This window comes from Cajanus cajan, chromosome 2, assembly GCF_000230855.2.
Source record: "Cajanus cajan strain Asha chromosome 2, NIPB_CcT2T_4, whole genome shotgun sequence".
NCBI lineage: Eukaryota > Viridiplantae > Streptophyta > Magnoliopsida > Fabales > Fabaceae > Cajanus > Cajanus cajan.
Genome location: NC_138518.1, coordinates 57,706,844 through 57,715,546, shown reverse-complemented (window position 1 = coordinate 57,715,546; position 8,703 = coordinate 57,706,844).

Genomic DNA, 8,703 nt, shown 5'->3' with positions numbered 1-8,703 from the left:
GTTTCATCCATGAGGTAGTAAAATGACTGACAATAGCAAGTTTTTTAACTTGTTTATATTAGTAAAATAGTCTTTATATTATATGTGGAGACACGGTAGAGGCGCGGTGGCGGTGGAGGCATGGTGGCAGCGGAGGTGTCGTCTCCTTCCAAGGTGGTGGCAACGCAGTGGTAGTGGAGGCGCGACTTCTTTCGGGTGGTGTAGTTAAAGCGCGGCCTCGTTTGCGTACTGGCAGCGGAGCTGCGACTTCTTTCAAGCGGTGGCAGCGGAAGCACGGCTTCATTCGCGTAGTGGAGCGGAGGTGCTGTCTTCTTCCATGGTGGTGGCAATGGAGGCGTGACCTTCTTCGCGCCTGGCTCGCCTTTGACAGCCTCGGCGTCGCACTCCTCTATAGAACATCTCTATTGGCCTTTTCTTCGGCCTCCCCATGCCCCTCCAGCCCATAAAGTCCATCATCGCCGTTGCATCTCCGCCTCCCTGCCCCTCACATTCCCCCAAATCTCCACCACAGGCCTCTCTGTTCCTACCGTCCTCCTCCTCCTCGGCACCACCAGCCTCACCGCTACCTCCCCTTCCCTGTCGTCCACGACGTTCAACTCTCCCAAGGCCTCTCCTTTGCCTTCTCCGCCATCAACTACATCCGCTACGACCAAAACCTCACCACCTCCAAATCCGGCCCTTCCCACCCCTGGCTTGCCCTTGACGGCCTCGCCGTTGTCATCTTTCTCGTCCTCACCACTGGCGCCAGCGACCAACTTCCACCCTCACCACCACAAGAAAACGAAAACAGGGACTAATATGTAAAATACACAAATTTTCTTTTCCAAGTTACAGGTAACAATATATGAACCGTTGATTATTATATTATTAAATCTAATGGTTAAAAGTAGTGCTTCATCCATGTACCACATTTCATACTGCTTTATGTTAGAATTTTCTTTCAAAAGTATGTATTATCAACTTCATTTTGTTAATTTTTTCAAAAGTTTATGAAATGAAAGTAAAAAGAAATGGAGAGGATCTGTTAAAAGGTCCAAACAAATCGTAGTTGCATTGGTAAAAGTAACATTGACATATGGTTTAGATATTATCTATTTGGTACGAAGCGGTGTTAAGTGCTCAAGGCGTGAAGCCTAGCTGAGTTTAAGGCACGAAGCTGAGATGAGGGCTCAAGGCCTAAAGTCAAATTGACTGCTTAAGGTGAAAAACTTAGTCGAAAATAAATGGTTGTCAGTGAGCCAATGTAAGTCAGGTTATATTTCGATAAGATGTAAGTAAAGTTCTATATCATTTAAACAAGAGGATAAACATGAATTTATATACACATAATTGTTTTGATTAGTAAAAAGTGTTTTTGGTGATGTCCAAAAGTAGAATCATAAGGGCTCAAATCAAAAGTAGATAATATCATACCATTGTGGAGATATGTGTGTGCTTGAAATTCTTTAGTACATAACAAGTAGTATCAGAGCGAATGGTCGATCAGTTGACTGACTCGTTGATAAGTGAATTTGGGTATATGATCTCTTATATAGAGGAATGTTCTCCTGATAAAATGGAGGGTTAGAAGATGTGTTCCACTATCGTGAATTAACATGATGGAGTGGTGGTGTAAGTACTTAAAACATAATTGAACTTTATGGGCTACCATTGGATATACTTGTCTTCCTAATGGTGGGTCATATATGGAGGAATATCCTCTTGGTAATATAAAAGATTAGGAGGGTGTTCCACTATCGTGAGTTAACACGATGGAGTGGTGGTATGAGTACTTAGAGTGTGATTGAGCTCTGAACCACCATTGGATATACTTGTGTTGTCTCCATTAGTTAGAAATTTTTTGATTGATGTTTAAAAGCAAAATCGTAAGAACTTAAGTCTAAATTAGATAATATCTTACCAATATAAAATCGTGTGTATATGATAACCTCCAATGTAGAACATATCTTGAGTGTGAAGCGATGTCACATGAATCATGTATTACCATATTAATTTCCTATCATGACAATTAACATATTGATTTTGTAAAGTTAAGTCATAATTTCGTATTTTATGAAAACCCAACCATCTTATACTTGACATGGTGAAACCTGCATTACGGGAAATGACAAATGAACCCAACCATCTCAAACCTGAGCATGTTGAAAACTTGCTCTGCGAGCGTGGCAAATGAACTCCATCTTGTACCCAGGCATGGTGAAAACTTGCTTCGTGGGCGGTGGCTATTAAGTATAAACCCATGGACAACTTAGTGTTGCGTGACCTTCAAAATAGTTAAGACTTTGTTAATAATAATGTGTAGAGAAACCATGAGGGACACGAGGTTGGCCATGCTTGGCAATATTCGTAAGCTGAAAAAGAACCACCTGCAAGTCAAAATATTACAAATAAATTAAGCAAGACTATGTAAGTTTTGAACAACAACAACATAATGATAATAATAATAAGCAAAATGAACAGAGTGAATTAACTATAGTGTTAACCTTGTTGAGATCCCAATGAGGTCTTATCCAAGTTACAAGTTTTTTTTATTTTTTATTTTTTTCAATTTCTCCCAAATCCCAAAGTCTGTCACACAGTGGGTGATAGTGGACGCAAGTCATTTGGAGGGCTATGTTTTGCTCTTGCAAAATCTTTCGTGCGAATAGAAAAAAAAAAAAAGATATAACGCAAGTCATGCAATTGCAAACTATATCGACTACTTCACATTTAAGCTGTGTAAAGTACTTAGAGGAATGTGTTGCCCCTGATCTTGCTATTTCATTTCAAACAAATATAATGTAATTAGTTTTGATGTCCAAATCTTATGAGGACTAAGCCAAGGGATAAAAGTATGGTAAATTGGTAATGACTTTTTTCATATATACATATGATATTGTACGAGCATATACTGTAAATGTATTTTATGCATGTCATATAACACTCCACTATGCAATTATTATAATGCTATGATGTAATTTTGCAACGTCAATTCAAAACTTGATTTTGCTTGTGTAACGCCTCTAATTCTCAAAGGTTAAAATTTTAGTTTAACGGTCGATTTTAATTAATCAAATACTTTAATATGTCATAATCGAGGAAAAGTTTCTAACTTATTTTATTTTATTTTAACTGTGCAAACCTTTTGAATTTGTAAATATTCATCTCATACACATAGGAATAATAATTTAAATCATATACATGTTTTAATAGTTATACATCATGTCATAGTGTTAGTGCTAGATTGGAAGTCATATTTATTTATATAACACAACAAAAGTTAAGCGGTACATGTGTGATGCAACTTGATTATGTCTATGTTATCTCTCTTGGCAAGTGTACTAAATTGTATAAGTAGTTCAATGAAAGTATGAGTATCGTCTTCTAAAGGATTTGTGCAACACTTTACAAATTCACTTGTTATACTAAGCTACCAAAAAATAATAAGAGTTTAATTTGTTGTAATAAATAACGTAAACAAACAATAAGAATTCTTTTTGGTATTTCTGTAAACACTTAGGATGCAAAACTTGATTCCAAAACAATATTAATAAATGTAAGCAAACAATAACAATTCTTTATCACTAAGCTCACAATAGTTATCATTCAGAATTTATTAATCACTCTAAAAAATAACCAACTCTAATTTCTTACAAGTTGGCATCTAAGTTGCTAGATTAAACTATCAATCTCTTGCATAGTCTAACCAAGAAACCAACTTTAAAAACCAAAGCTTAAGAAAGACTAATGACATTTACTCTATCTCTAGCAATAAGCACCATTAGCTGCTCTATTTCTATTCAAAGGTTTAAAATCATTTCTCAATCTCTTAAAAACCTCAAGTTCAAGTTAAGGGTGATCAAGCCATAACAAGTATTATGCACAGGAAACAAAGCAATAAAACTGAATAACAACTAACATTGATCACTTAGAGTTTACACATGAGAATGGGTTTAGTTACACCAAACTTCAACAAGGGTGAGATTAGCTACACATAGACATGTAGAACTCTACAAAATGATGAAGAAAGGAATAAGCTTGATCTTGAAGGTTCCAAAGCTCTCCAGCCGCCACACAGACTCCAAGACTGATTCTTCCCCTTCTATCCTCGAAAATCTCTCTTTTAAGTAATAAAAGCTTTTGTCTTATCTAAGTAATGACATGTTAGCACAATTCACGCTAAGCGTGAGATGCCACACTAAGCGTGAAGGATGGGTCTAGAAGGAAGTAACTTTCTGGAACACTGACGCTTAACACCAATTGCCACGCTCAACTTGAGGATTAAAGTTTGTTCCATAACTCTCTGCCAAGCTGAGGCTAAGCGTGGATCTGAAGCTTAGCGCGGAGACTTAGCCAAAAATTCCTTTTGCTTTGAGTTCATCACTTTGTCCTTTACTTCTTTCCTTATTTCCTAACTTTCTCCTAAACTACAAAATAACAACCAAATCTTGTAAGCCACCTAAAAACATGATTTAAAGATAAAATGTGATTACCTACAAATTTAGATATGTTTTGAGTTAATAAAAAAGATCTCAAGCTATTAGAAATTGATATAAGCGCTCCAAATTGGGCCATAAACTTAATGAAAACATAGCACTTGTCAGTTCAACTGATCTCACTCTCAACTCTGATGAGTTGAGTTGGCACGAGCTCATGCATGTTGGGTTCATCGGTTTGTCAATATCACAAAAAATCTTGGACAAAATTATCTTTGACATTTATAAGAGTATCCCCATTTATTAAGGAAGTATCTCTCAAGATACCTTGCAACATCATTCCAACGTATCATATCCCCCAAAATTAGCTAGGATCATATTATCAAGAACAATACCACTCTCATAAAAGTATCTCCTAAAATCAAGCAACATCATCTCCAAGCATAGGGATAAGATCAAATAACATATATACAGGCTACTAAGTATCATTATGACCTAACACTACTTTTACTAGACTTTCATCTAACTTGAGTGTTTGAGTTCTTTGCAAGTGCCTCCATTTCCCAATGGAGCAACAATGACATCACTCTCGCATTTGGAGCACTTGCAAAATTTGGTAAGAAGATTTGGTGCCCATCGTGGGTTTGAAGTGAAAGTATCTTCCGACCACACATGGTTTCCATTCAAAACCAGACAATGAACAACAACATAGTAGGGACCCCGCAATAAGAAGCAACCCTAGCTCCATCTTGGGGCAACAACCTCTAGTTTCTGTCGTTATTGCAACTCCTCTGTGGAACTTGTAGTAGCCACCACCACCACAACCCCACTTATTGCAACACGAAATGTTGAATCATCACCATGTAGACAATGGGAAGAGGGAAACCAATGCTAGAAAAACAACCATGGTCAAGGTCCTTTTATAGATGTGATCAACCTATCGAACAATGATAGTAACAACGACAAAACCTTCATACGTACCATTGATTGTGGCTTTGTAAGCAATGGTCTCACTAACTCGTCACGCAAGAATCACCTCAGGGCCATCAATAACATCACAATCTCACACGGTAGGTCACCCAAATAGTTGTCCCCCCCATCACCTTTATTGATGAGGATTTCTTAGGCATGGATCTAAATCAAGATGACCCCATGGTTATCTTTGTTTAGATCATCAACTGGGAAGAACAAAAAACCCTTGTGGATCAAGGCAGCTTAGTTGATATATTATACTAGCACACTTTCTTTCAAATGCAATTGTCTCATGACGACATTAAACCATACCACAAACCCCTAATAGGGTTCACAGGAAAAATAATCAACATGAGAGGCTATGTTTAGCTTTTAATCAAGTTCGGGGATGACATACACACTAAATCATTAGGTGTAAGATATTTACTAGTAGATGTAACCACTTCCTACAATGTCATTATAGTATGACCCACTCTTAACACCCCAAGTGTGGTGATATCCACACACCACTTGACGATGAAGTTCTTGGCCATTGGTGGCAAAGTAACCACAATCTAAGTTGACCAACACACAACAAGACGATGTTATACTAAGGGCCTCAAAATTGCCCCTAGTAAACAAATCACCACAACTCCTATTGAATGCACCACAATGTTGAAAATGTGACACCCTCTACCCCATTATTAATATACAACAAATGTAACAATAAAATATTTCTTTTCTTCTTTTTGGGTAAATAAAATCTTTCATAGTTGACAAATATTTCAAATATCACAAGGTAGAAGATTCACATTCGTAACTCATAAATCATAACTCCAGTGTAGAAATTATAAAAGAAAAGAAGTTAAGATTTTCAATACAATTTAGTGAAAAACAAGAAATCATATATATACAAATAATAATAAAGGAAATATAAATTAACTCCAGTAAAGGTGGCAGTGCCTCCTAGTTAGGAATCAATTTATATTTTCCAAATCATGTAATAAAATATAACAAAGATATTCATTCTGGTCTTTTATCAAGAACGTTCAAATTACAATTCTTAACATACAATTTCCTTGAATTATAAACTTTATCTACGTTATCTCTTCGTTAGAAATTACAAAGAAAAGAAACTAAAGTTATTAAAACAATAACATATTAAACTAAAAATAACTATGCCCCGATGTCACATCCTATCAGAGCATGCCCCACTGAAGCCTTAAGCCTCATCACCAACATCCCCATGATGCTGATCATCTGCAACACAATTTAAAACATATACAAAAACAACAAGGGAGTGAGAAACATCTCACTCAGTTTCAGGTGCAGAAATAAAGGTTAAATAGCACCCACACACACACAACAAATATAAGTCACATGTAAATAACCTACATACATAAATAATCAAATATCACATATATATTCATTTATCATGCTATGATGTCATGGACTCAACTCATAAATGCATGCATGTGGCGCCATACGGAAGATTCACAATTCATCGTTGGTGACCCTAAGGTACACCTGGTTACATCACTGGTGACCCTAAGGTACACCTTGTTAGCATGTTACATCGTGGGTGACCCTAAGGTACACCTTGTTAGTCGTGGGTGTCCCTAAGGTACACCTTGTTAGTCGTGGGTGACCATAAGGTACACCTTGTTAGTCGTGGGTATGCGGCCTCAGCGGCACACCTGGAGTAATATATGCATATGATGCATGTCATACATTCATAATCTCATGGACTCAACATTTAACTTATTACATAATTTCATTTAGTACATCATATCATTATTTGTCATAGTATCATAATCATAGTTTGTCTCAATAGTCCATTCTTAGGTCTCATGTCATTTGTCCATATTTCACATGGTCATGTCATTCATACTCCTCATAAGGTCCGCACAGGAATTCACAGAGAGCATTCTTGTTCATATTAAAACTCATTTATTATTAACATTAATTTCATACTCATTTATTACTTTCAACAAAGAACAAAGTATAATAAATAGAAAATCGGACAGAACAACGGCACCTTTAACAAAAACAGAGTAGAGTAAATAGAAAATCAAACAGAACAACGGCACCTTCAACAAAGAACAAAGTAAAGTAAATAGAAAATCAAACAGAACAACGGCATCCTCAACAAGGAACAAAATAGAGTAAATAGAAAATCAGACAGAACAACGTCAAGGGATTGGGGGCCAATCCGACAAACAACTATCCAACAATTATCCCCACACCCCTGAGCGAGGTTCTCACTCCCCCCCTTACCTGGATAGGCGGAGTTGGAACTTGGGCAGGGCCTCCTCTGGATTCTCTCTTTCTTCCCTCTCTTTCTTTCTTTCTTTCTCTCTCTTTTTCTCTCTCTCTCTCCTCTTTCTCTCTCTAAGATTACCACTTCTTGCTCAATATAAATTTTTCACCCCCCCTTGGCCCTATTTATAGGCCTCCTGGCGCAACCGGAACGGCCGTACTGATTTCGGAACGGCCCGTTCCGGATCCTTCAAACGTGGGCAAATTTCTCAACTGGAACGGCCCGTTCCAAAATCGGAACGGCCCGTTCTCAAAAAGCAGAACGGCCCGTTCTGAAACCAGAACGGCCCGTTCTCAAACCCAGCAGAACGGCCCGTTCTCCCTCCGGAACGGCCCGTTCTCCTTAATGGAACGGCCCGTTCTGGGCCCGTTCCCAACCTAAAATTTTAGCTTATTTTAAATGCTCAGAACGGCCCGTTCCACTTTCGGAACAGCCCGTTCCGAGTTACTCAAATGCCCCTAATACCTTTATAAAATTACGAAAATGCCATCAATAATTACGAAAATGCCATTATTAATAAAAATATCCTTTTAAGGAAATTGGGGTGTTACAGAAAACCCCATTGCCTATCATTGGTGTCAATCTTAAACCCTAATTTGAGTACAAAGACAACCATCCAATACCCATCGATGAGTTGGAAAGCTTCCAAATTGACCCTCACTCCATCAAGTACCCAAAGTTGGCAAATACCTATCGCTTGAGATTCGCTCAAGAATTACTCAAATTCTCTTTGACAACGCCGACCTATTCGCTTGTAGAAATGTTGACATGCTAGGGATTGATCCCAACTACATATGCCACAAACTCTTCATTTGTCGAAAAGCCAAGCCAATTGTCCAAAGAAGGTGGAAGCTAGATGACGAGAGATGCATCACCTCTTAGTAGGAAGCAAGAAAATTGGAAGTTGCTATTTTCACCAGAGAGGTCACATATACCATGTGGAAAAACCAAGTGGCAAGTGATGCATGTGTGTCAATTACAACGACTTGAAAAGGCTTACTCAAAGGATGCTTACCC